The 27366-nt window shown below is 36.2% G+C and overlaps 1 pseudogene; it reads right to left on the bottom strand.

Annotated features, from left to right (window-relative positions):
* Positions 1-1131: 1131 nt before the first annotated feature.
* Positions 1132-27366, bottom strand: LOC123835795 (large ribosomal subunit protein uL30-like; annotated as a pseudogene).

Consider the following 27366-nt stretch of genomic DNA (forward strand, 5'->3'; position numbering starts at 1 on the left):
AAAATACTTGTTTTTCCTTATTTTTCCATTGATATGAACTTTCATAGTGATTTGATTATTAAACCAGGTTTTAATTCATGGAATAAGTCCCTTTTGGTCATGGTGTACCATTTATTTTTCTTTTTCATTATCACTGAATTTGACTTGCTTATAATTTATTTAGGATTTTTGTCTATATTCTTGAGAAAGATTCCTTAGTACTTTGCTTTTCTTATAATGTCTTTATCATGTTTTGGTAGCAAGTTTCTTCTGGCTTATTAAAGTATATTAGGGTATGTTCTCTTTCTATTATCAGAAGGAGTGTTGTGTAACATTAGTATTATCTATATCTTTAATATTTCAAAGAATTCACTGATGAAGACATCTAGACTTAGGGTCACTTTTGTGAGAATGTTTTCAATAGCAGGTTTAATTTCTTTACTTGGTACCAAGTAATTCAGGTTTTCTATGTGTTCTTCTCTTCCTATAGTTTTATTTTGAGGAATTTTTGCAGTTCATTCAAATAACCTAATTTATTACTAAAAAGTTGTTCATAATCTCTTATGATCTTTTTTGATGCAGCTAGGAACAGTGTAAATGCTACTGTATTACCATTTGTTGTCCCTGATTTTGTTGTTTGTTTTATTCTAATTTTTTCCTTACTCTATCTTGCTAGGGACTAATCAATTTTATTCATGTCTTCAGAAGTTTAAAGTTTGCTTCTTTTGAATGTTTGCATTATATTTTATTGACTTATTCTTTTTATTATTTCTTCCCTTTTATATTTTTAGATTTGAATTACTTTCCTCTTTCCACCTTCTTGAAGGAAAAGCATACATAATTTATCTTCATGCTTCCTATTTTCTAGTACTCACATTTAAAGTTATACATGTATTCATGATCTTAGAGGAAGAACTTTCCCAGCTTTTCACTGCTGAGTATGATGTCAGCTGTGGATCTGTCATATATGGCCTTTATTATGTTGATATAGGTTCTCTCTGTACCCATTTGGCTAAGGATTTTTATCATAAATGGATATTGAATTTTGTCAAATTCTTTTTTTATTAAGATGGTCATATCAATTTTTTTTTTCAATCTGAAAGTAGTCATTTATTAACTGACCAAATTACAAAAAGAATCATGGTAGATACCTTAGTTCATCCTGCTAATAAGCCTATTGATCTGATCTTCTCTGTTGCTAGCACCTCTACCTTCTACAAAATGGGAGGTTGTCTTCTTCATTCCCTGTCTTGGAGAAGATAACTTGAAGGGCCATCAGAAGTTGTTTGCATCTTTGAAATGTTTTCATGTCAAGAGATCTCATGAATCAGATCCTCCTCCCTGCAGATGCTGCCATATTTACTAAGAGATTGAGCAATCAATGTGTTATCTGTCAGGCAATGTGCTTCTTACTGATTTAGCCATAACTACACTTGTAAATCAGTTCATTTACCAACTTCAGGCTTGGGTCCCCCCATTCAATATATATGGTTCCACAATCCTTAGCATGTCAACTGAAGCCTTGTTGAACTTAACAAATGTGCCCCTGCAGATCTGGTGAAGGCAAAGAAGCTACAACACCTTTTGTACCTTTGGGCTCACACCATTGATAGCTCTGATCCTGATGACCAGTGCCGATTTGTGTTCCCCAAGTACATAGAATCTTGCCATCCTCACCATTCGAATCTCAGTTCTGTATATCTGCCTATATTTCTTGTGGTAATGCTTAGCTTTTTTCATAGATAAGCTTCCTCCCTGCCTTTTAAAAAGGCACCTTTTGGGCAAATTGCTTTCTCAGACGCTTGATCTTCAACTCTGCAAAATTCTTTTGTTTTTTCTTAAGGGTTTCTGGCACAGCCAGAAAAAAAAAAAATAGAGATGATCATATATAGTTTTTATCCCTCATTTTGTTAATGCAGTGTATCACAATAACTGATTTGCAAATGGTAAATCATCCTTGCATCCCTGCAATAAATTTTACCTGACCAGGGTACATGATCTTTTTAATAAAATGTTAAATTCAGTTTGCTCATATTTTGTTGAGGATTTTTGCGTCTATGTTTATAAGGAATATGGCCTGTAATTTTCACTTCATCTAGTGTTCTTCTCTGATGTTGGTGTCAGGTTAATGCAGGCCTCATAAAATGAATTTGGATGAGTTCCCCCCTATTCTCTGTTTTTGGAAGAGTTTGAGAAGGGCTGGTATGTATTCTTTCAATGTTTGGTAGAATTTACCAGTGATAACCTTCTGGTCCTGGACTTTAAATTATTGGGAGGTTTTTGATTACTGATTCAATCTCCTTACTAGTAATGAGTCTGTTCAAATTTTCTGTTTCACCATGATTCAGTCTTGGTAGGCTGTATGTCTCTAGGGATTTATCCATTTTTTTCTAGGTTGTCTAATTTTTTGGCTTAGAATTGTTTGTAGTAGTCTCAAGATCCTTAGTATTTCTGTAGTATGGGGTATAAATCTCTTTCATTTCTCTTTTTATTTACTGAATCCTCTCTTATTTTCTTGGTGAGTCAACATGGATGAACTTCAGGGGCATTAGGCTAAATGAAGTAAATCAGAGAAAGACAGATACTGTATGATGCCTCTTAATGTAATCTTAAAAAAAAAAAAAAAGGCTCATAGGTAGAACAGATTAGTGGGTGCCAGAACAGAGGCAGGGGTTCTGGGGTAGAAGAAATGGATGAACTGTTTATTTTATTTTACATTTAGTTTAAATAAATTGTTTAAAGAATAATTTGCTAAAAGCAAATTAAAGTATTGCAGAACAGCACAACAAATTATTGCTCAAGTCTCAAAAATAAAATAAAGCTACCACTCTCTCTCTAAAGCTGCTTTATCCATATCTCATATTTTTTCTCACAAATTTTGAAATGTTTTGAGTTCAAAGAATTTTATAATGTTTCCATTTTTCTATTTCTTGCATCTTGTAGAGAAATATTTTATTTCCAGGAAATCAGGAATTTCCTGATATATGTGCACAACATGTATGTGCATGTTCTCTTTTTCTGTTTTAATTAATTCCTAACTTTCACTGTGGTTAGTAAACATACTCTGAATAATTTAAATCCTTTGAAGTTTATTGATGCCTGCATTATGACATTGCCAGTGTTAGTAATATTTAATTACCACTTAAATGTGAATCTTCATTGCTGGATGTGGTATTCTAAATATGTGAAATATGTTCATTCTACTGTTTATGTAATGAATATCTTTAATGATTTTCCATATCCTTTCAGCTTCTGATTATCATGAACTGCTAGTACTATGTTTAAGTCTTCCATAGTGATTATAAGTTTGTTTCTTCTTTCAGTTCTATTTTTACTTTATATATTTTGAGATCATGTTAACATATTCAAACAAATTTAAAATTTTGGTAGCTTCCTTTATCATTATGAATTATTATTCTATATCTCCAATAATGATTCTTAAAGTCTGCTTGTTTGGAAATTAATATGGCTACATTAAGTTTCTTTTGGCTATTTTTTTAAATCTAATTTTATTATGTTAGTCACCATATAATACATCGTTAGTTTTTGAGGTAGCAATCCACGATTCGTTGTTTTCATATAACACCCAGTGCTCCATGCAGTACATGCCCTCCTTAATACCCATCACTGGGCTAACCCATTCCCCCACCCCTCTTCCCTCTAAAACCCTCAGTTTGTTTCTTGGAGTCCATAGTCTCTCATGGTTCGTCTCCCCCTCTGATTTCCCCCCCTTCGTTTTTCCCTTCCTTCTCCTAATGTCCTCCATGCTATTCCTTATGTTCCACAAATAAGTGAAACCATATGATAATTGACTTTCTCTGCTTGACTTATTTCACTTAGCATAATCTCCTCCAGTCCCATCCATGTTGATGTAAAAGTTGGGTATTCATCCTTTCTGATGGCTGAGTAATATTCCATTGTATATATGGACCACATCTTCTTTCTCCATTCATCTGTTGAAGGGCATCTCGGCTCTTTCCACAGTTCGGCTATTGCAGACATTGCTGCTATGAACATTGGGGTGCATATGGCCCTTCCTTTCACTACATCTGTATCTTTGTGGTAAATACCCAGCAGTGCAATTGCTGGGTCATAGGATAGCTCTATTTTTAATTTTTTGAGGAACCTCCACACTGTTTTCCAAAGTGGCTGTACTAACTTGCATTCCCACCAACAGTGTAAGAAGGTTCCCCTTTCTCCACAACCTCTCCAACATTTGTTGTTTCTTGCCTTGTCAATTTTTGCCATTCTAACTGGTGTAAGGTGGTATCTCAATGTGGTTTTGACTTGAATTTCCCTGATGGCTAATGATGAAGAACATTTTTTCGTGTGTCAGCCGTTTGTATGTCTTCTTTGGAGAAGTGTCTGTTCATGTCTTCTGCCCATTTTTTGACTTGATTATTTGTTTTTGGGGTGTTGAGTTTGAGAAGTTCTTTACAGATCTTAGAAATCAGTGCTTTGTCTGTGGTGTCATTCGCAAATATCTTCTCCCATTCTGTGGGTTGCCTCTTTGTTTTGCTGTGCAGAAGTTTTTTATCTTGATAAAGTCCCAAAAATTCATTTTTGCTTTTGTTTCACTAGCCTTTGAGATGTGTCTTGAAAGAAGTTGCTGTGGGTGATGTCAAAGAGGTTACTGCCTGTGTTCTCCTCTAGGATTTTGATGGATTCCTGTCTCACATTGAGGTCTTTCAACCATTTTGAGTCTATCTTTGTGTATGGTGTTAGAGAATGGTCGAATCTCATTCTTCTGCATGTGGCTGTCCAATTTTCCCAGCACCATTTATTGAAGAGACTGTCTTTTTTCCATTGCATATTTTTGCTTGCTTTGTCAAAGATTATTTGACCACAGAGTTGAGGGTCCATATCTGGACTCTCTATTCTGTTCCATTGGTCTATATGTCTGTTTTTGTGCCAGTACCATGCTGTCTTGATGATCAGAGCTTTGTAATATAGCTTGAAATCAAGCAACGTGATGCCCCAGCTTTGTTTTTCTTTTTCAACATTTCCTTGGCGATTCGGGGTCTTTTCTGATTCCATACAAATTTTAGGATTGTTTGTTCCAGCACTTTGAAAAAGGTCATTGGAATTTCGGTTGTGATGGCATTGAAGGTATAGATTGCTCTGGGTAGCATAGACATTTTAACAATGTTTATTCTTCCAATCCATGAATATGGAATGTTTTTCCATCTTTTTGTGTCTTCTTCGATTTCTTTCATGAGTGTTCTGTATTTCCTAGAGTATGGATCCTTTACCTCTTTGGTTAGGTTTATTCCGAGGTATCTTATTATTATTTTTTTTAAAGATTTTATTTATTTATTTGAGAGAGAGAATGAGATAGAGCATGAGAGGGGGGAGGGTCAGAGAGAGAAGCAGACTCCCTGCTGAGCAGGGAGCCTGACGTGGGACTTGATCCCGGGACTCCGGGATCATGACTTGAGCCGAAGGCAGTCGCTTAACCAACTGAGCCACCCAGGCGCCCTATCTTATGGTTTTTAAAAAAAGTGCTATTGTAAATGGATTTGTTTCTCTACTTTCTCTTTCTACAGTTGCATTGTTAGTGTATAAGAAAGCAACTGATTTCTGTGCATTGATTTTGTATCCTGCCACATTACTGAATTGATGTATGAGTTCTAGTAATTTGGGGGTGGAGTCTTTTGGATTTTCCACATAACGTATCATATCATCTGTGAAGAGAGAGAGTTTGACTTCTTTGCAATTTGAATACTTATATCTTTTTGTTGTCTGATTGCTGTTGCCAGGACTTGTACTATGTTGAACAATAGTGGCGAGAGTGGGCATCCTTGACGTGTTCCTGATCTTAAGGGAAAGGCTCTCAGCTTTTCTCCATTTAGGATGATATTCACTGTGGGTTTTTCATAGATGGATTTTATGAGCTTGAGGAATGTTCCCTCTATCCCTATACTCTGAAGAGTTTTAATTAGAAAAGGATGTTGTATTTTGTCAAAATGCTTTTTCTGGATCAATTGAGAGGACCATATGGTTCTTCTCCCTCTTATTAATGTGTCTCCCTCCTCTTATCACATTGATTGATTTGCGAATGGTGACCTACCCTTGCATCCCGGGAATAAATCCCACTTGGTCGTGGTGGATGATCCTTTTAATGTATTGTTGGATCCTATTAGCTAGGATTTTGTTGAGGATTTTGGAATCCATATTCATCAGGGAGATCAGTCTGAAATTCTCCTTTTTGATGGGGTCTTTGCCTGGTTTGGGGATTAAGGTAATGCTGGCCTCTTAGAATAAGTCTGGAAGCTTTCCTTCTGTTTCTATTTTTTGAAACAGCTTCAGGAGAATAGATATTATTTCTTTTTTGAATGTTTGGTAGAATTCCCCAGGGAATCCATCAGGCCCTGGACTCTTATTTTTGGGAGGTTTTTGATCACTGCTTTAATCTTGTTACTGGTTATTGGCCTAGTCAGGTTGTCAGTTTCTTCCTGTTTCAGTCTTGGCAGTTTTTAGGTTTCCAGGAAGGCATCCATTTCTTCCAGGTTGCTCAGTTTATTGGCATATAGTTGTTGATAATAATTTCTAATAATTCTTTCTATTTCCTTAGTGTTAGTAGTGATCTCTCCCCTTTCATTCATAATTTTATTAATTTGGGTCTTTTTTCTTTTAGATAAGTCTGGCCAGTGGTTTCTCTATCTTAATTCTTTCAGAGAACCAGCTTCTAGTTTCGTTGATCTGATCTACTGTGTTTCTGGTTTCTAACTCATTGATCTCTGCTCTAATCTTAATTATTTCTCTTCTAATGTGTGGCTTAGGCATCGTTTGTTGCTTTTTCTCTAGTTCTTTAAGGTGTAAAATTAGTTGGTGAATTCGGGATTTTTCTATTTTTTTGAGTGAGGCTTGGATGGCTATGTAATTCCCCCTTAGGACCACCTTTGCAGTATCCCATAGGTTTTGGACCGATGTGTTTTCGTTCTCATTGGTTTCCATGAAATGTTTAAGTTCTGCTTTGATTTCCTGGTTGACCCAAACATTCTTGAGCAGAGTGGTCTTTAGCTTCCAAGTGTTTGAATTTCTTCCAAATTTTTTCTTATGATTGAGTTCCAGTTTTAAAGCATTATGCTCTGAGAATATGCAGGAAATCTCAGTCTTTTGGTATCTGTTGAGACCTGATTTGTGACCCAGTATGTGGTCTATTCTGGAGAAAGTTCCATGTGTGCCCGAGAAGAATGAGTATTCTGTTGTTTTAGGGTGGAATGTTCTGTATATATCTATTATATATCTATGAGGTCCATCTGTCCAGTGTGTCATTCAAAGCTCTTGTTTCTTTGTTGATTTTCTGCTTAGATGATCTCTCTATTGCTGAGAGTGGAGTATTAAGGTCTCCTACAGTTAATGTATTATTATCAATATTACTCTTTATTTTGGTTAACAGTTGGCTTATGTAGATGGCTGCTCCCATGTTGGGGGCATAGTAGATCTTCTTGTTGGATAGACCCTTTAAGAATGATATAGTGTCCTTCTGTGTTTCTAACTACAGTCTCTAGTTTAAAATCTGATTTGTCTGATATAAGACTTGCTACCCCAGCTTTCTTTTGAGGCCCATTGGCATGGAAGATGGATCTCTATCCCTTCACTTTCAGTCTGGATGTATCTTTAGGTTCAAAATGAGTCTCTTCGAGACAGCATATGAATGGGTCCTGTCTTTTTATCCAGTCTGCAACCCTTGCCAATCTATGGGAGCCTTTAGGCCATTCACGTTGAGAGTGATTATTGAAAGGTATGAACTAATTGTCATCATGTTGCCTATGAAGACCTTGTTTCTATAGATTGTCTCTGTAAATTTCTGTTCTGTATCACTCTTGGGGTCTTTCTCCTTTTATAGAACACCCCCCCCCCTTAATATTTCTTGCAGGGCTGGCTTAGTGGTCAGTCACATATTCTTTCAGTTTCTTCCAGTCTTGGAAGCTCTGCATCTCTCCATCCATTCTAAATGACAGCCTTGCCAGATAAAGTATTCTTGGCTGCGTGTTCTTCTTGTTTATTACCCTGAATATGTCTTGCCAGCCCTTTCTGGCTTGGCAGGTCTCTGTGGATAGGTCTGACGTTATTCTGATGTTCCTCCCTCTGTACATAAGGAATCTCTTCCCCCTAACTGCCCTTAAGATGGTTTCTTTGGTTCTAAGATTTGCGAGTTTTACATTTACATTACATGCCGGGCCGTTGGCCTGTTTTCCTTGATCTTGGGAGGGGTCCTCTCTGCCTCTAGGACATGAGTGTTTGTTTCATTCTCCAGATTTGGGAGGTTCTCAGCTATGATTTGCTCAAATATATCTTCTAGTCCTCTTTCTCCACCCCCTCAGGGATCCCAATAATTCTGACATTGGAACGTTTCATGGTGTCACTTATTTCTCTGATTCTATTTTCATGGATTTTGAGTTGTTTTTCCCTGGCCTCCTCTTTTTCCTTCTTTTCTATCAGTTGGTCTTCTAGATCTCTAATTCGTTCTTCTGCCTCGTTTACCCTAGCTGTTAGATTATCTAGATTAGATTGGATCTCATTGATAGCATTTTTAAGTTCTGTCAGTTCAGCTTTCATTTCTGCCCTTAGAGACTCCATGTTGCCATTAATCGACTTCTCCATTCTAGCTATTGTCTTCACAATTGCTACCCTGAATTCCATTTCCAACATCTTGGTTATATCTGTATCCATTTGTAAATCTGCGGCAGAAGTCATAGTCTCTGAGTCTTTCCTATTTTGGGGGTTCCTCCTCCTAGTCATTCTGTTGAGGGGTGGTTGATGGAATGTACAGAGTCCAAATTATTGACCACAACCCAAGCAAGATGCACCTGTTTTATAGGGACCTTTGAGTTGCCAGCCTCTTGTTCTCCCAGCCTGTCTTCTGAGAGAGGGGCCTGTCGCACTGTTACTCAGGCAACCCTGTTTGGGCAGAGTTGCCCTGCCCCCTGTGGGGGGTGGGGATGGGCTCAGTGAAAACCGGTTTTTTGGGTCTTTTGTTCTCTGCCGTCTTTCCCTGGCGGCTTTCCGCGTCTCTTCTGAGAGTCAGATCAGAAGAGTTTGTGTCCAACCCTCTTCCTCAGAGCAGAGATATCACAGTCTGTTCTTCAGTGAGCTCTCCAGGCCACACTATCTCTGTTTCTGTCTTTGCTGCTATAAACTGCAGCATCATGGGTTGTGTGCCCTTCAGCAGCACTCCCAGTGCTCCCTCCAGGTCGGGATGCGGGGGCATGTTTCTGCCCTTTGTGCTTCTAAAATCGCCAGCCGCCCCCAGTTTGCATGCTGGGCCCTGCTGCTCCAGGTTTCAGTCCAGGGGGCTGTCCTAAAGTCCTTTCCCTGCCACTACCAGCCTGCGAGTCTGTGCCCTGTCCCCAGCACTGGAGACTTCTGCGCTGTGTTATTTCACCTTCCCAGCGCCAGCGCTTATGGCAGCTCCCTCTGCCTTCCATTTATCTTTGGATATGTGCATATGGAATCACAGCTCCCGGCTTCATACCTCGAAACAAACCGCCTGCAATATTCTGTTTGTAGAGATCCAGATCTATCTTCTTACATCTCAGGCTGATTTCATGGGTGTTCAGAGTGGTCTGGTAGATACCCAGCTCAATTCCGGGGACTGGTTGGAATAGGGTCCCCTAGTCCTCTTCCATCTTTTCCTGAACCCCTCTTTTGGCTATTGTTAATTATCTCTTCACAAAATCTTAAGATATTACCTATTTTTTTTTTTTTTTTTTTTATTGAGAGGATGCCTCTTTTTTAGCATCACAAATGCTTACTCTGTGCTTTTGGTTGCTTTGTTGAAAATCATTAAGGCTATGTTTCTCAAAAGGGCTAACAATGCAAAATAGAAACAGCACTTGTGGATGAAGGAGATTGGAGATTTGTGCACTTGCTGTGCCGCTTCTCTTCTTTTAGGACATAAACTCTACGAAAAAAATTTCTTTCCAGATTGCTATAGCACTCAGTACTCAGAGCTGTGCCTTGCTAATATTGGAAGTACATAAATATCTATAACATGCAATGGAATTTAATTTTTCTTCCCAGCAGTTCTCTGAGGAAGGTTTTATTATCTTCATTTTGCTAATAATATGAATCTAAAAAAGGTTAAGTAACTTTGTTAAGGTGAATAAATTAAAGAGTAGAAACGGAGTGAGGTTTGTCTGATATGAGAGGAAAATAATTCACCCTAGTCTGTGCAGTGGTGGGAACCTTAGCTGACAAACTATATAGTAATATGAGGCTAAGAGCTCCTGCTTCAGAGTCTAATTTACAGACCATTTTGCCCCTGCCATTTTAGGCAAGTTGCTTAACCTCTCTCTGCCTGTTTTCTGATCTGTAACTAAGGGCAACAGTACCTATGCCATTGAGTTGTTTTAAGAATTAAGTCAGTTAATACCTAGAGAATATTTATTACTTATCAGGCAGATTTATTTTTTTCCCCACAGGTAGTATTAGATCCAACTTTAGAGGAAAAGGAGAAATTATTTTATTGGATTGCTCTCACCTTCTCTGAGTTTTGTACACTTGCTTTGGACTCCTTTTTTCTCTGTTATAGGAAGGAAGGGACATATCTTTGTTTATAGTGTACGTTTCTTCTCCTGTGGATCTCGACTGTTCATTTAGTCTTGGACCTTAAGGATGGATTTTTCTCATTTGTGTTTCATAACCTCAATCTCTCCCTGTCTGTTGGATCTTTCCCATAAGCATTTATATATGTTAAAAATCTCTCTTATCTTTAAAAACTCTTTCTATATTTTTAACCAACCACCACTACTTCGAAACTCAAGAAATTGGTTATATTTTCAGTCTCAGTTTCCAAATTCCCACTTAGTAAACCATATTACCCCTTGATTTCTGTACTTTGTTGATCATCTTAAACACAGTTTTCAAATATTAAAGTTCCTAAAGGATAGGTAATCTCTTTTGATTCAATATCAGTAGCTCTCAAACTTGGCTAAGCATCGCAGTCACCTTAGGAATTTTAGAAAAATTACTAATAGCCAAACATCTCCCTCAGAGATTGTGATTTAATTAGCATGGGTAGATTCTAGGCCTTTGCCTTTTTTAAAAAAAAATCATGAAGTTATTCTAATGGTTAGCCAGGTCAATACTTTAACCTCTCTCTCCAATTGATTTCATTATAAGTGTAGCTTTATTTACTATATATGAGTAACAAACTTCTCTATTTATATTTTAGATTTGGGGAACTTACAGCATATGGCTATTGGAGTTTTTAGGAAATGTGAGATCTTGAACCAGATCACGAACATCATACTAACAATATAGCTCACTGTAAAAAACCTGAGGAGTGTTTTTGGAGTGCCTGATTTGATTGATTGATTAGATCTGCCTTCATCTTGGGTTATGATCTCAGGGTCCTGGGATTGAGCCTTGCATCAGGCTCCCTGCTCAGCTGGGGGGTTTGCTTCTCCCTCTGCCTCTTACCCTACTCGTGTTCTCCCTCTCTCTCTCAAATAAATAAAAAAATCTTTAAAACCCCCCCACAAAACCTGAGGAGTATTTTAGCCATGCTAGAAATATGTCTAGCAGTCATCTTTATGCATCATTTCCCCTGAGCCCAAATTACTTGGTGTTTGGAATTTGTTACAGAATACAGTTCAAAATGGTGGCCTTATAATAGGGGAGAAAGAAGGAACCCTAGAGAATGGGTGAGCTCTAAGACAGGAAAAGATGAAAAAAGAAATTTTTAAGCAAACAAATTACAGAGAGTGAAAAACTTAATATCTTCTTTTTTTCCTGCTGAAAGCTTGTCACCTTAATCTCTCAAACCTGTTTGTGTTTCTTAAGATATTGTGATATGAAAGCTTGATAACCATACAGATAAGATAAGGCTGGTGTAAAATGTTTCTGGAGGTTTAAATATGTCCCCCAAAATATTTCCAATAGGGTTATAGGGAAGGGAAAATGAGTTACTAAGTGTAAATGAATCTAATACAGTGCTAGACAGATATCATGGCTTACCAAAGTAAATTTGCCTTTCTTAAAGAAGAATCTATGGACAGCCCCTCTTTGCTGATATTTTTACCAGTAAATTTTAAAATTCTATAGATTTATGTCTCCTATACATACCATAGAACTATAAAGGTTCCTCTTCTCATCCCCCCTTCAAGTACTTATGAAAGATGCTTTGTCATATAGATTTGCATAAAGTAAATAATGAGAGATAAAGAATTTTCAGAAATCTACATTAATTTTTTCCCTCTGCTATAAATTCAAGTTCATTAAATTTTAATATAGTTCCATTACTGTTGATATTTATAACATTGTTTTTCATAGGGCACCTGGGTGGCTCAGTTGGTTAAGCGACTGCCTTTGGCTCAGGTCATGATCCTGGAGTCCCTGGATCGAGTCCCACATCGGGCTTCCTGCTCGGCGGGGAGTCTGCTTCTCCCTGTGACCCTCCCACCCTCATGTGCTCTCTCTCTCTTTCTTTCTCTCTCAAATAAATAAATAAAATCTTAAAAAAAAACCAACAACATTGTTTTACATAAGCCTTGCTCTTTAGGCCCTTGAGAATGCCAACTCACTCATATGTTTACTCTAGCTATGTGTTCTTTCCTAAGGAGTACAAAACAAAATCCTTTATGATATCATTGTGATCCAGAATAATTCACATTTCTTCTGGGAGGGGGAAAAATAACCCTCCCAAATGTCAGAGTCTCCACTCAGAGACCCACACTAAAATCTTCACATTCCTAAATCAAGGTAAAAGGGATTTTTTAGTGAATATGATATCATGTTTCTTCCAGTTAACTGTTACCAAAAAAATTGGGGGGCAGATTTTACATACCATCTAGTTTAAACTAACAGCTAAATATAAGTTACTGTTGATTAACATTTGTTTCCACATTGCTGTAAAAATTGTACAAATATGTACATATATATAACTTAGCAATTAGAAAAAGCATTGTTTCTAAATAAATAGTAAACCCATACTATTTATTTATTTTTATTTATTTATTTTTAAGATTTTTTTATTTTTTATTAGAGACAGCAAGAGATGGAACACAAGCAGGGGAAGTGGGAGAGGGAGAAGCAGGCTTCCCATTGAGCAGGGAGCCCAATGTGGGGCTTGATCTCAGGACCCTGGGAACCTGACCTGAGCCGAAGGCAGATGCTTAACTGACTGAGTCACCCAGGCACCCAAACCCATACTATTTAAAAGTAAAAATAAAGTTGCTGGCTTGATTTTTAGTTAATTTGGAATGAAATAATCCTATTGGACTTCGTTTAGTGTAGGTTGGTAGATTCTGTAATCAAACTGAAATTACAGGCAATTCCCTCTGATCATTTCTAGGGTCCTGAAAGAATGAAATTAGCCTATACCAAACTCTCAGGATGTGATAATCCTTCATTACCATGTAAGCTAACCCAATTTTATCCAGTTATCTGTTTGACTGACTGATTTCCTGATAAAAATATACTAAAAAAATGAATTGTCTGTTATTTTTCTAAACCACTTTCCCTTAATCGTCTATTGTTAGGTCAGTTGAGAGGGTCAGAATAAATTTATAATGATTATTACCTAATTACACAGAAAAGCAAAGTGACTTCCCCAAGAGCACACAACAGGTCAGTGACAAACCCAGAACAGAAATGGATGCCTTAATCTAATCAAAGACAATGTTCTTTGTAATTACATTTCCTATAAATTACTGTAAAAAGGGAGTGAAGAAGTTGAGAAAGCTATGACATTGATTTTTTTCAAATTTATTCCCCTTAAATTTAAATCCTTAATATCTTCAACACTACCTAGTCACTTTTTCTGCATTTTTGGTAAATAAAGCAGAATTATTTATGAATAAATTTGAGGTTTAATTCCTTGGTACTAAGTGTTTTGCCTTCTTTTTTGATATTGTATACAGATGGAAGTCTGTCATATTTAAAAAGATTTAAGTCCTAGCATTCTTAATTTGGAATTCTCCATGAATTAACTAAGATTTAAAATCAATATGGCCTTAAAGAATATAGTTATACTTGGATAAACTTATCAGAAAATCATTGATTAAATGTGACTAGGTTTCTGAAGAGTTATGAAGATGACTGCTACATATATCCTTATTTTTCAAGCATTCCAAAATCCTTTGTATTTTAAGAAATACAGTTACTAAAAAACTAAAATGAGAATTCTATGTAGATAAATGTTAGAGCCGTCACTTGGATTAAATTTTTCCTGGTGATTAATTTTAGGCTGACGATAATGTTTGTATTTAAATTATAAGAGGAATTTGAACATAGTTTTTTTTAACTTTTTTTGTATCAACCTGATTGTACAAGCTATAGAACATGATAATTATCGTACAAGCCTTTGATGTATAGATTATTGGATCTTAATATCCAATTGTAGTTGAATTTAATTATTATGAAAATCGAAGTGTAGTTTGAACTTTTCACATATTTGTTCAACTAAAGTAAAATGCAGTTCAAATGTTTTTTAAAAGTAAATGATTTTAGAGTCAGTGCCAGTCATCATGGGAACCACAAGTACTTTTCCTTGAAAACATCTTGTTACTCTAGTGTGAGTCTCATTTTTGTTTGCTTGTGTAACCCTGTCTTACCTAAACAAGGAGTTTAATTTGATAATTTAATAGCTTAATTATGACCTTGCCAGCAATTTTCATGTTGACATGTTTTTAAAAATTCTGAGTACCAACTGAATTGAAATGTATGTCCCATATATTTTAATGTTCTCATGTATTTCTCTATTAATTTTTTTGGTTCTTTAACATTTAGATATAAAGCATTAAATAAGGTCTAGAGGAGAAACTGTAATTCTGAGAATACATTTTCTCTCCTTTATTACTCTTGAGTAGGAGGTTTGTATTGAAGACAGGCTGTGACCTCAGTTGCCCTCAGCCATCCTCTACCTTCCCTACCCTTCCTTTCCCTCCTGCCTACCCACGCACATCAGTCTTCTAAATTAAACTGTTCATTAGCACTATTACAACCTTTGAATCCTTTGTTTTTTAACACAACATTTATAATACAAATTCCCTTTTGAGTTGTCAGCAAAATTTTGACAATTAAAGCACAGATCTTTTGAAAACTTTCTTGTAAAACTAAGCCTGACTAATGCAGTTTATATTGGTACAGTTTATATTTAATATTCTTCATAAGACTGATTTGCCCAAATGCTTCTCTCGCTTCTCAGAATGTATCTTCCAGTTTTGCACAGATAGAAAATTTCTAATATCTTAGGAATAGTGAATGTGATTTTAAATAGAATGTATAGTAAAGGCTGTTTTTCAAATATGTCAATATTTTCACATTTTAGCTTATGGCAGTTGAAAATTAGTTCATTTGAATAAGTACCTGAGGACATCTTTCTGTAACAAAAGGAAAAAAAATAAATCAGAAGGAAATAAATGTTTTATGGGCATGTTATAAATGCATAATTTTAGTACTATTGTATATAGTAAAACTTAGATGCTAGAAACAATTTTTTTGATGTTTTTGTGTTACCGCTGTTTAAGAATGGTGGGACAAGAAACAAATTTAATTTATTTAATGCTTATTGTGTATCTAGTTAAAAACCTTTCCGAGTTGTTCCTTTTCATGATTTTACAAAGACACCTTATAGGTTGTATCTTCTTAAAAAGAGTAAGTTATGAACATGTACTGCTTTTAGAGTTGTTCAGACATTAATTATGAGTTACTTTTCTCTTACCCAAAATATGAACTACTCTTTGACAACTTCTTATGACATAACATGCTCCTGACTGAATATTTTCTGCTCATTTTCTAACTCTTAAATCTCACTGGCGTCAAGAAAATAAAATCAAAAGTTGGAAGAAAAAAGCTTATTAATTTATTTTAAAGATTTTACTTATTTATTTGGCAGAGAGAGAGACAGCGAGAGAGGGAACACAAGCAGGGAGAGGGAGAAGCAGGCTTCCCGCCAAGCAGGGAGCCCGATGCGGGGCTTAATCCCAGGACCCTGGGATCCTGACCTGAGCCGAAGGCAGACGCTTAATGACTGAGCCACCCAGGTGCCCCGGAAGCTTATTAATTTGTTTTGCAAATGTTGTTTGAATGTTTGGCTCAAGTTAAAGGTAATATAATATTTTGTTTCTTGCTGATCATGACATATACCTAAATTAGGGGAAATCCTTTAAAATGACTAAATAATATACTCCATTAGAGCACATTTGAGTCATTTTATTCTTACATAGTAATTGGAAGATAGTTTACTGTTTTATTTTAGCGAATGTTAATGCAAAGTGTGTGAATGATCCAGCAAGAAAAATATCAGAGTGATGGAGAACTTGGATGAAAAGTCAGTGGTGGAGTTACCATTGAGAATTCCATTTTAAAAAGTTATTTCTTGGGGTGCCTGGGTGGCTCAGTTGGTTAAGCGTCTGCCTTCAACTCAGGTCATGATCCCAGGTTCCTGGGATGGAGCCCCACATTGGGCTCCCTGCTCAGTGAGAGCCTGCTTCTCCCTCTCCCTCTGCCTGCCACTCTGCCTACTTGTGCTCTCTATCTCTCTGTCAAATAAATAAATAAAATCTTTAAAAAAAAGTTATTTCTTAACTGGAAATTTACATATGACTTTAAAACCGTGGTTAGAATTGGCTATGTACTTTACACTGGAAAAGATTTTGTCTCGAGTCAAAGCAAAAAAGGAAGAAAGATAAACTGATTAATTTCTATTTGTTTTGTAAAAACAAAAACAACAACAAAAAAACAAACAAAAAAACAACGCACCACCCCCGCAAGACCCCAAAAGCAACCTAAAAACTTCATTTACTTGAGTGTTTCTTGTGTTCTGCCTCAAAATAAATTATTAATATTAATTTGGAAGATCAGAGAAAGCATCTTAAAAAAGAAAAGCTTAGAAGTGTTTTGTTTTTAAATAAGTAAACATTCAATCATAATTTTAAGAAGAAATTTCAATCAGCTACATTTATTTGGGAAAATTTCATGAAGAGTAATGATTCTAAGGTATATCTAATTATAAATCTGGGTAAGGAATTAGAATTGTGTTTGTGATAGAAGAAATGAATTTTTACAATTTATCAAGGAGAATTTTTCACCTGATGTTCATCGTGTATCTAGAAGTTCCATTTCCCAGAAATGTGGACAGCATTAAGGGAATTCAAAAAGTCAGCCATACTTAGTTGTGAGAGGTCTGTATTTGTGAAATTATATGCAAGGAAGGATACTGTGAAGCGCCTGGGTGGCTCAGTCAATTGAGCATCTGACTCTTGATTTTGGCTCAGGTCATGATCTCAGGGCCATAAGATAGAGCCCCGGGTCAGGCCGTATGCTAAGTGTGGAGCCTGCTTAAGATTCTCTCTCTCCCTCACTCTCTCCCTCTGCCCATCCCCCTGGCTTGCACATGCTTTCTCCCTCTCAAAAAAAAATTTTTTTTAAACTTTTTTTTTTTTTTTTAAATAAATGGATACTATACTTTTCTTCTTTTGAATCTCTCAAAAGAAAACATCAGGGCAGAAGCCATAACACAATTGACTGTAAATTATTAATTATAAGACCAGCTTTCCTTAATGTAGAAATTTGGACCTGTACTGTATAGTACAAAAGGATCTTTATGTTGGATTTTGTTTTACTTTTGCTACAGCCTAAATTCAGACTCTGAGATATGTAATTTTCTCATTGTTTTGTCTCCAGACAGGTTCTAGTCTATGACATGTTAGTGACAAGGGTATATAAAGTAAAGATTGTGTTGTTTTAAAGTGGAAAGTATGTGGAAGCTTTGATAATATTTCCTGGAATTTTGCTCCTTATGTGTCTCTAGGTTTTTCACTTGTCTCCTCAGGAAGTCAAATTTTAAGCATTCATACCTCATCACTGAGGGACAGAAGAATATATTAAGAATGTGAGGAAGCCTTGTTGCCATTTTGTAGACATTTTCGTTCATTATCAGATGTTTTATTTCACTTTAATGTAGAAGAACTCATAGCTCTGTGGCTCACAGTATTTTAAGTGGAAAAAAATAAAGTAAAAAGGAAGTAAGTATCATGGCTTTTTCCTGAGTCTCTACTGAAATAAAATATTTAGCTTTGCAATTCTGTTCTGCCCCAGAATGCCTTTTTTCTTTTATGTAAAAAGTGTAGACATGGTAACTGAAATAAAATATCAAATGACATTGTCTTCAAAAAAATAAAAATTGGGCTGGCATACTTTTGAAGAACTAGAAAAATAAAGGTCACAATAGTACTTGACCCTCAAAAGCAATATTTGAATGATAAAGAGCATTGGGTAAGTTTGGTTTCATAATTGGTGCTAGTTACCAGTGAGCTCAGCTTCATCCATGTGATTCATTGTAGTCATGTAATTTGACTTTTCTGGAACTAAAGATGACACCCTCTTCTCCCTGTCCTTCTGTCAGCCTCCTCAACAATATAACCTAGAGACTAAAAATGCAACAGCTCATGGGAGAAACATTTTTGCAGTTCTCCTACTATGAATTAGTAGCATATTTGTCCCAAGAGAGGATAGCAGACTTCATTTATTATACAAAGTTATTACCCATTGTACTGTCTTAACACTACTGATGGACTTGAATTTTTTATGTTGGTAGGCTCAGATCATCAGTAGCTTAAAATGTCTGGCAAACTAGTAAGTAAAGATCCCAAGCCTTTAGGAATATAATAATGGCTTTAACAGAAAAAAGAAGAAAAGTAAAATATACTGGAAGAAAACTGAGAACAAAGGAAAATATTTATTCCTCATTTACTGAGAAACAACTTAGGAGTAACAAAATAGCCAAGGAGAGTGGCTGTAAGAACACTGTTATCAGGGAGAAGGAAACGTATTACCCAGCCTTACACTTCAGAAAAACCAATTATCTGCAAATGTTGAAGTCTTCACTCTGGCCAGATACTGAATAGAAAGGGAAACTGAATGAAAATTGTGTAAGTGAAATTAGAACAAATCTCCAGAAGATTATTGGAAGCCAAAAACCCTCTTTCTTTCTTTCTTTCTTCCTTTCTTTCTTTCTTTCTTTCTTTCTTTCTTTCTTTCTTTCTTTCTTTCTTTCTTTCTTTCTTTCTTTTTCTTTCTCTTTCTTTCTTTCTTTCTTTCTTTCTTTCTTTCTTTCTTTCTTTCTTTCTTTCTTTCTTTCTTTCTTTCTCTTTCTTTCTTTCTTTCTTTCTTTCTTTCTCTTTCTTTCTTTCTTTCTCTTCTCTTTTCTTTTCTTTTCTTTCTTTTCTTTTTTTTTTAACATGCCTATAAACAATGTTTCCAAGTAAATTCCTTCTAAATGATCGTTTGGGAAACTTTGCTCTTTTTTGATTCATATACAGACAGTATCATTTCGCATTTTTCTGTGACAGGTAAAACAACTAGCTTTACAGCGATGACATACATTCTCTTTGCACCTAAACTGAATACCAGTAGGCATGACTAAAGTATCACTAGAAAATGTCAGTAATCAGGTAGCAAATGAGATTGTGTGAAAGGTGTAGTTGGGAATTCTTTCCTGATCTGTGCCTTTTCTGTTAACCTGAAAATAAGACTACTGGTTATTTCACTAGCAAAAAATGGGTTTATTCAGCAACAGCAGAGAACTGTAGTTTAGGAGAAGCAAGCTAAGGCAAAATCATATACAAGACCACAGAACAAAGGAAAGTTCCTTTATAGAGGAAAGGAGGAAGTTGGGAAGGTTGTTATACACAAGAAGTCCCCTGAAGTAAACTGGGAGCTCAAAATGTAATGGCTCTTCATTGGCTGAGTTGTGATAGTCTTTCATTGGCTGGACTGTTGCCAGGGGGTGGAGGAAAGCCTTTCTTCCTCCTGCTGGAATAGTAAAGTAGTATCCAAATGCAAGGCCCATCTTTTCTTTTTTGGGTCTGCAATTGGCTAGGAATGGTAGGGGGTGAATGCTCTCCCTGCTGGCCTCCTGACTCCATTGTAATTGAGGTTTCCGATAAAATTTTTTTCATTGAAAAATGGCCATTAATTATTAAAGGTTTTTTTTTTAATGTGCTGTAGCCAACAAGGCAAATATGGCAAAATAAGCTTAAAAATTAACTTTTAATGCATTTCTCTCTATTTACGTTAGTGTATGTTCATTTTGTTTTCTAGATTCCACATGTAAGTGAAATCACATGGTATTTCTCTTTGTCTGATTTATTTCCCTTAGCATAATACCCTTTAGGTCTATCCATGTTGTTACAAATGGCAAAAATCTCATTGTTTTTTATGGATGAGTAATATTGTATGTGTATATACCAGTTCTTTATTCTTCTATCAGTGGACATTTAGGTTGCTTTCGTATCTTGGCTATTGAAAATAGTGCTGCAGTAAACACAGGGCTGTATATTTCTTCAAATTAGTGTTTTCATTTTGGGGGGTGGTAAATACACAGCAATGGAATTTCTGGATCATATGGTTTTTCAAATGTTAATTTTATGAACAACTTCCATACTGTTTTGCAGGATGGCTGCACCAACTTGCATTTCCACAACAGTGCCTGAGGGTTCCTTTTTCTCCACATCCTCACCAGCACTTGTTATTTCTTGTGTTTCCGATACTAACCATTCTGATAGGACTAAGGTGATATCTCATAGTGGTTTCAATTTGCATTTTCCTGATGATTAGTAATGTTGAACGTCTTTTTATGTGTCTGTTAGCCATTTGTTTCTCTTCTGTGGAAACCTGTTTGTTCAGGTCCTCTGCCTATTTTTAAATCAGATTATTATTATTTTTTATGTTGAGTTGTAGGAATTTCTTATATATTTTGGATATTAACCCTTTATTGGATATACCATTTGCAAATATCTTCTCCCATTCAGTAGATTGTCTTTTGGTTTTGTTGATGGTTTCTTTCACTGTGCAAAAACTTTTTAGTTCGATATAATTCCAGTAGTTTATTTTTGCTTTTGTTTCCCTTACCTGAGGAGACAGACCCAAACAATATTGCTAAGGTCCATGTGCAAAAGATTAATGCTTGTGTTTTCTTTTAGGAACTGTATGACTTCACGTCTCACAATTTGGTCTTTAATTCATTGCGTTTATTTTTGTGGATGGTGTAAGACAATAGTTCACTTTCATTGTTCTGCATGTAGCCATCCAGCTTTTTCAGCACCATTTATTGAAGAGAGCTTTTTCCACTTTATCTTCTTGCCTCCTTTGTCATAGATTAATTGACCATATAAGCATAGGTTTATTTCTAGGCCTCTATTCTGTTCCGTTGATCTGTTTTTGGTTAGTACAGTACTGTTTTGATTACTATAGCTTTGTAGTATAGCTTGAAATCTGGAATTGTGATACCTACATCTTTGTTTTTCTTTCTCAAGATTGCTGTGGCTATTTAGGATCTTTTTGGTTTCATACAACTTTCAGGATTATTTATGGTAGTTTTGTGAAATATACTATTGATATTTTGAAAGGAATTGCATTGAATCTGTAGATCGCTTTGGGTAGTGTGGACATTTAATGATATTCCTTGAAACCAGGAGCATGGAATATCTTTCCATCTGCTTGTGTCTTCAATTTGTTTTTAACAGTATATTACAGTTTTTAGGGTAGGGCTTTTATCTCCTTGGTTAAATTTTTTAAATTTAAATTTTAGGTAGTTAACATACAGTGCAGTATTGGTTTCTGGAGTAGAATTCAGTGATTCATTACTTACATACAACATCCAGTGCTCATCATAACAAGTGCCCTCCTTAATACCCATCCCCCATATAGCCCATCCCCCACTCCCCTCCCTCCATCAACCCTCAGTTTGTTCTCTATTGTTAAGAGTCTCTTACGGCTCCTTTTCCTCTGTCCTTTTTGACTTTCCCCCCTTCCCATATATTTTTCTGGTTTCCTTTCTTAAATTCCACATATGAGTGAGATCATATGGTATTTGTCTTTCTCTGACTGACTTATTTCACTTAGTGTAATACACTCTAGCTCCATTCATGTTACTGCAGATGTCAAGATTTCATTCTTTTTGATGGCTGAGTTAATATTCTATTTTATATATATATATGTGTGTGTGTGTGGTATATATTATATACCACACACACACACAACATCTGCTTTATCCATTTATCAGTCAGTGGAACATTTGGGCTCTCTCCATCATTTGGCTATTGTCGATAATGCTGCTATAAACATCAGGGTGTGTGTACCCCCTTCAAATCTGTATTTTTGTATCCTTTGAGTAAATGCCTAGTCGTTCAATTGCTGGATCCCAGGATAGTTCTATCTTTTTTTTTTTTTTAAGATTTATTTATTTATTTTAGAGTGCATGTGAGCAGGGGGAGGAACAGAGGGAGAGGGAGAGAAGAATCCCTGCTGAGCACAGAGCTCGGAGCATGGAGCCCAGTGCAGGGCTTGATCCCATGACCCTGAGACCATGACCTGAGCTGAAACCAAGAGTTGGAGGCTCAACCATCTGAGCCACCCAGGTGTTCCACTTAGTTCTATTTTTAACATTTTGAGGAACCTCCATACTGTTCTCCAGAGTGGCTGTACCAGTTTGCATTCCCACCAACAGTGCAAGAAGTTTCCCCTTTCTCTGCAGACCATATAGTTTGCTTTTGCCAATACCTGTTGTTTTCTTGTGTTGTTAATTTTAGTCATCCTGACAGGTGTGAGATGGCATCTCTTTGTGGTTTTGATTTGTATTTCCTTGATGATGAGTGATGTTGAGCACTTTTCATGTGTCTGTTAGGCATCTGGATGTCTTTTTTGGAAAAGTGTGTCTATTCACGTCTACACATTTCTCAACTAGGTTATTTGTTTTTTGGGTGTTGAGTTTGGTAAGTTCTTTGGTAGTTTTGGATACTAACCTTTTTTCAGATGTGTTGTTTGTAAATATCTTGTTGCATTCCATAATCTGCATTTTGGTTTTATTGATTGTTTCCTTTGCTGTGCAGGAAGCTTTTTATCTTGATGAGGTCCTGATAGTTCATTTTTGCTTTTGCTTCCCTTGCCTGTGGTGATGTGTCTAGTAAGAAGTTGCTATGACCGAGGTCAAAGAGGTTGCTGCCTTTGTTCTCCTCTAGGATTTTGATGGTTTCCTGTCTCACATTAAGGTCTTTCATCCATTTTGAGTCTTTTTGTGTGTGGTGTAAGAAAGTGGTCCACTTTTATTCTTCTGCGTGTTGCCGTCCAGTTTTCCCAACACCATTTGTTGAAGAGACTTTTTTCCATTGGATATTCTTTCCTGCTTTGTCGAAGATTAGTTGACCATAGAGTTCCCTTGGTTAAATTTATTCCTAGGTATTTTATTCTTTGTTGTGCAGTTGTAAATGACATTGTTTTCTTAACTTTTTTTAGTGTATAGAAATGAAACATATTCTGTATATCTGTCCTGGAACTTTATTCAAATTTATTAGATTTAGTAGTTTTATGGTGAAGACTCTAGGGTTTTCTATAATGTCATGTCATCTGCAAATAGTGACAGTTTACTTCTTCCCTACCAGTTTAGATGCCTTTTATTTCTTGTCTGATTGTTGTGACCAGGACTTTCAGTACTATGTTTAATAAAAGAACCCTTCATGCATTTTTTTATACATTTCTTTTTATGTATCCTGTGATTGTAAAATAAAAACATATACATTGTTGAAATGTGATAAAAGGGAGACAGAAGTGAAGTTTAAAAATCATGTAGAATTCCAGGACATACAGTCAGTCATTGAAAATATTCTGGAGAGCTACCTTCCAAATTTAGACAAACACGTCCAAACAGCACACTCAGTAATGCTTTGGATCTATCTGTATAAGTGAGATTAATCAGTGTGCACCTGGTCTTCATTAATATGTATTCATACACACACACTATTGTTAGGTCCCTTTTTTTAACATCTGGAAATTTTCAAATAACAAAGGGCAGAAAAGTCCATAGTTCTTCCCAACACCTTGTACATATGTGAGTATTTTAAAGAGAACCTCAGAGATTATATTTTCGTACCTATAAATATTGATTCCTTAGTATATATCCATCCCAGAGGACTTTTTAAAATATAGCCCCATATCATAACACCATTTAACATAAAATAATTTAAAAATATTAAACTCATAATTTTCCCCAGTCATCTCAAAAATGTCTATTTACAATCGGTTTTTTCCAATCTGGATCCAGACAAGGTCCAAACAGTATATTTGCTTGGCATGACCTTTCCTTTTTTTTGTTGCCATTTATTTGAGCATGAACTGTGAGAGACCATCCTAACCATGGAAGTGACCCCACCACAAAATGAGAATCACAGCTGGAAGTGCTCAAAAAGAGGCTGAGTGAGCATGTACTAGAAGTAATTTGTATACTAGTTGTTTTAAAGGCCCTCCCACCTCTAAGACTGTTGATAGTAGAAGTAAAGTAACCATGGGTGTAATATTCCAGCTACTCTGATAGAAGCTTGTGCATCTCCACTGACAGACATCCAGTTCCTCTTCAACTGCTTCTCCCACCAGCATCGATGGTGGGAAGGGAGGTAAAGACTTGGCTTCAGTTCTTCCAGTGTCCAACATTGGGCAGAACAGCCCTTTTCTCATCAAGATGATTGGGGCAATGGAGATGATTAAGCAAGCCAATAGGGAATACATCTTTATAGGCTTTGTTTAATCACAAATAGGGCATTCTCCCCCCTATTGTCATTCTAATCCTTATTGTATACCATCTAATGACTAAAACAGCTTCTTCATTTGTTACCCTCTGTTCCTTTACCATGGTAATTCAATGTTTGGCTATATTTCTATTTTTTTAAATACTGATTCATTTTATTCTTTTCTCTAAATTGCTGGATCTCTATTTTCTTATGATGAATGCCAAATTTTTATTGTTCAATTTTTAAGGCCCTCTGCAATTAATCTCTTAGTGAGTAAACACGCTGCTTCCCTTGCCATATAGGATTGATGTGTCTTCCATAATAAATTGTATAGACTCCAGGGCAGACAGCTCCAGGCAATACATATGACCTTAAACCATTCCCTTACCTTCTTTGATTTTTTTTTTTTTAAGATTTTATTTAGGGGCGCCTGGATGGCTCAGTTGTTGGGCGTCTGCCTTCGGCTCGGGTCATGATCCCGGGGTCCTGGGATCGAGCCCCACATTGGGCTCCCTGCTCGACGAGAGGCCTGCTTCTCCCTCTCCCACTCCCCCTGCTTGTGTTCCCTCTCTCGCTGTGTCTCTCTCTGTCAAGTAAATAAATAAAAATCTTAAAAAAAAAATAAAGATTTTTTTATTCATCTGAGACAGAGAGAGAGAGCATGAAGAGGGGCAGAGGCAGAGGGAGAGGGAGACGCAGACTCGCTGCTGAGCAGGGAGCCCAACGTGGGGCTCTATCACAGGACCTGAGCCAAAGGCTGACTGCTTAACCATCTGAACCACCCAGGCACCCCTCCCTTACTCTCTTTGAATCTTTTTGTAGTTATCTCTAAAATGAGAATAATACATATTAATTTATAGAATTATTAGTGTAAAATTATTAGAGTAAAACACTGCACTATGCTTTGAAGATAGCTCTTTCTACCAGTGTCAGTTCCCTTCTGTCATCTTCTTGCTCTCTTTTATTTATTATACCCAAAGTTATTTTAATTAGATATACCATTCATTTTGTACTTAATATAATCTCTATACATATTTTCATTACTTGTCTTTTTTTTTATGGTCTACCAGTGAAGCAAATCAGTTAGGCTGAAACTTGTGCTATTTATTATCTATGTTGCAACTTGAAAAAAGTAGTACATGCCAAATTTTTGGAAAGTCAGAAAAACTGAATTCCTTTATTCTCTTGTAAAAGATTAAGTGTAAAAGAAGAAATTTTACATAGTGATTAAAGAAAAGTCATTGGTCCTTACATTCTATGTAACCATGCATGGCTATGATAAGCAGTGATAGTTGGAACACCAACTCTTTGACAGTGACATATTTCAGTTGTGTCTGTAGAAATTTTCTCAGACTGAATAAAGAACTCTTGATTTTTTTTTGATTGCACTTGGCTTTGGTGTTCCTGCATAGCGCTTGTGCCTTGTTTCTCAAAGTATCTCCTTTTAAGGTGAGCTGGTTTAAAGAGTTTCACAAAAACAGGAGCCATGACCAGGTGATCTATGCTCTAGAAGTGTTTTCTAGCAACAAAAGGATTTTGTGGACATTTCGAATAATCCAAAGCATATAAAATTATATCTTCACTCCAGAGTTAAGAACTCCTAGGAAATAAAACTTTTCTGAGACCACAGCATGGGAGCTTTTAGTGTTGCTATTTTGTTTACCATTGATGCTTTTTTTTTTCATCATCGTGCAGTTTTTGTACTTTAGTGTTTGGTCGGTTATACATTTTCTGGTAGAGCAAAGTCAGTTTCGTTTCATCATCATAGACAACCATTCGTTTAGACCCCAAGCTCAAAGAGGAATTATATAAATACTTGATTAAAAATAATGGCTTTATGGCTCTCAAGAGAACAGGTGTAGAAATCATAGCCCCATTTATAAACCACACCAACTCAGTCTAATAAAACAGCACTATCTGTAAGAGCCTGAGAATTTAAAAGCAAGCTCTATAACTTCAACTGTACTCTGAATTCATTTTTTTTTCTCTGAATTCATTTTTTTTTCTCTGAATTCATTTTAATTCCCTCCTTTTTTTCTTATGCTTTAGATAGAAATTTTTGTTTTTGCCTAATTTGGAAATGCCTGTAACATGTATAACTCTAGACCAATTGCTTTGAGGAGTACAGGCATACCTGGGAGATACTGTGGGTTCAGTTCCAGACTACTACAATAAAGTAAAAATGCAATGAAATGGGTCAAATTAATTTTTTGTTTGCTGGTACATATCGGAGTTTTGTTTACACTATACCATTGTCCATTAAAAGTCCAATGTCATGTCTAAAAAAAGTGTGCATACCATAATCTTAAAATATTGCTAAAAAATGCTAACCATCATCTGAGCTTTCAGCAAGTTGTATTCCTTTGCTCATGGAGGGTTGATGTTGAAGGTTGCTGACTGATCAGGGTTGTGGTAGCTGAAGGTTGGGATGGCTGTAGCAAGTAAAATAAAAAAGAAAGACAACAGTGAAGTTTGCTCTATCAGTTGACTCTCACCTTCACAGATGATTTTTCTGTAGCAGGCAGTGCTGTTTGATAGCATTTTACCCAGGGTAGAAGTTCTTTCAAAATTGGAGTCAGTCCTCTCAAACCCTGCTGCTCTTTTATTAACCAAGTTTACGGAATACCCTAAATCCTTTTGTCATTTCAGCCATCGTCACAGCATCTTCACCAGGAGTAGATTCCATCTCAAGAACCCACTTTGTTTGTTCCTGTGTAAGAGGCAACTTCTCATCTGTTCACATTTTATCATGAGATTGCAACAGTTTAGTCACATCTTCAGGCCTCACTTCTAATTCTAGTTCACTTACTATTTCTACCATATCTGCAGTTATTTCCTCCACTGAAGTCTTAAACCGCTCAAAGTCATCCAT

Source organism: Mirounga angustirostris, unplaced genomic scaffold (genome assembly GCF_029215605.1).
Source record: "Mirounga angustirostris isolate CCGP_5_RB_7025 unplaced genomic scaffold, mMirAng1.0.hap1 SCAF_12, whole genome shotgun sequence".
Taxonomy (NCBI): domain Eukaryota; kingdom Metazoa; phylum Chordata; class Mammalia; order Carnivora; family Phocidae; genus Mirounga; species Mirounga angustirostris.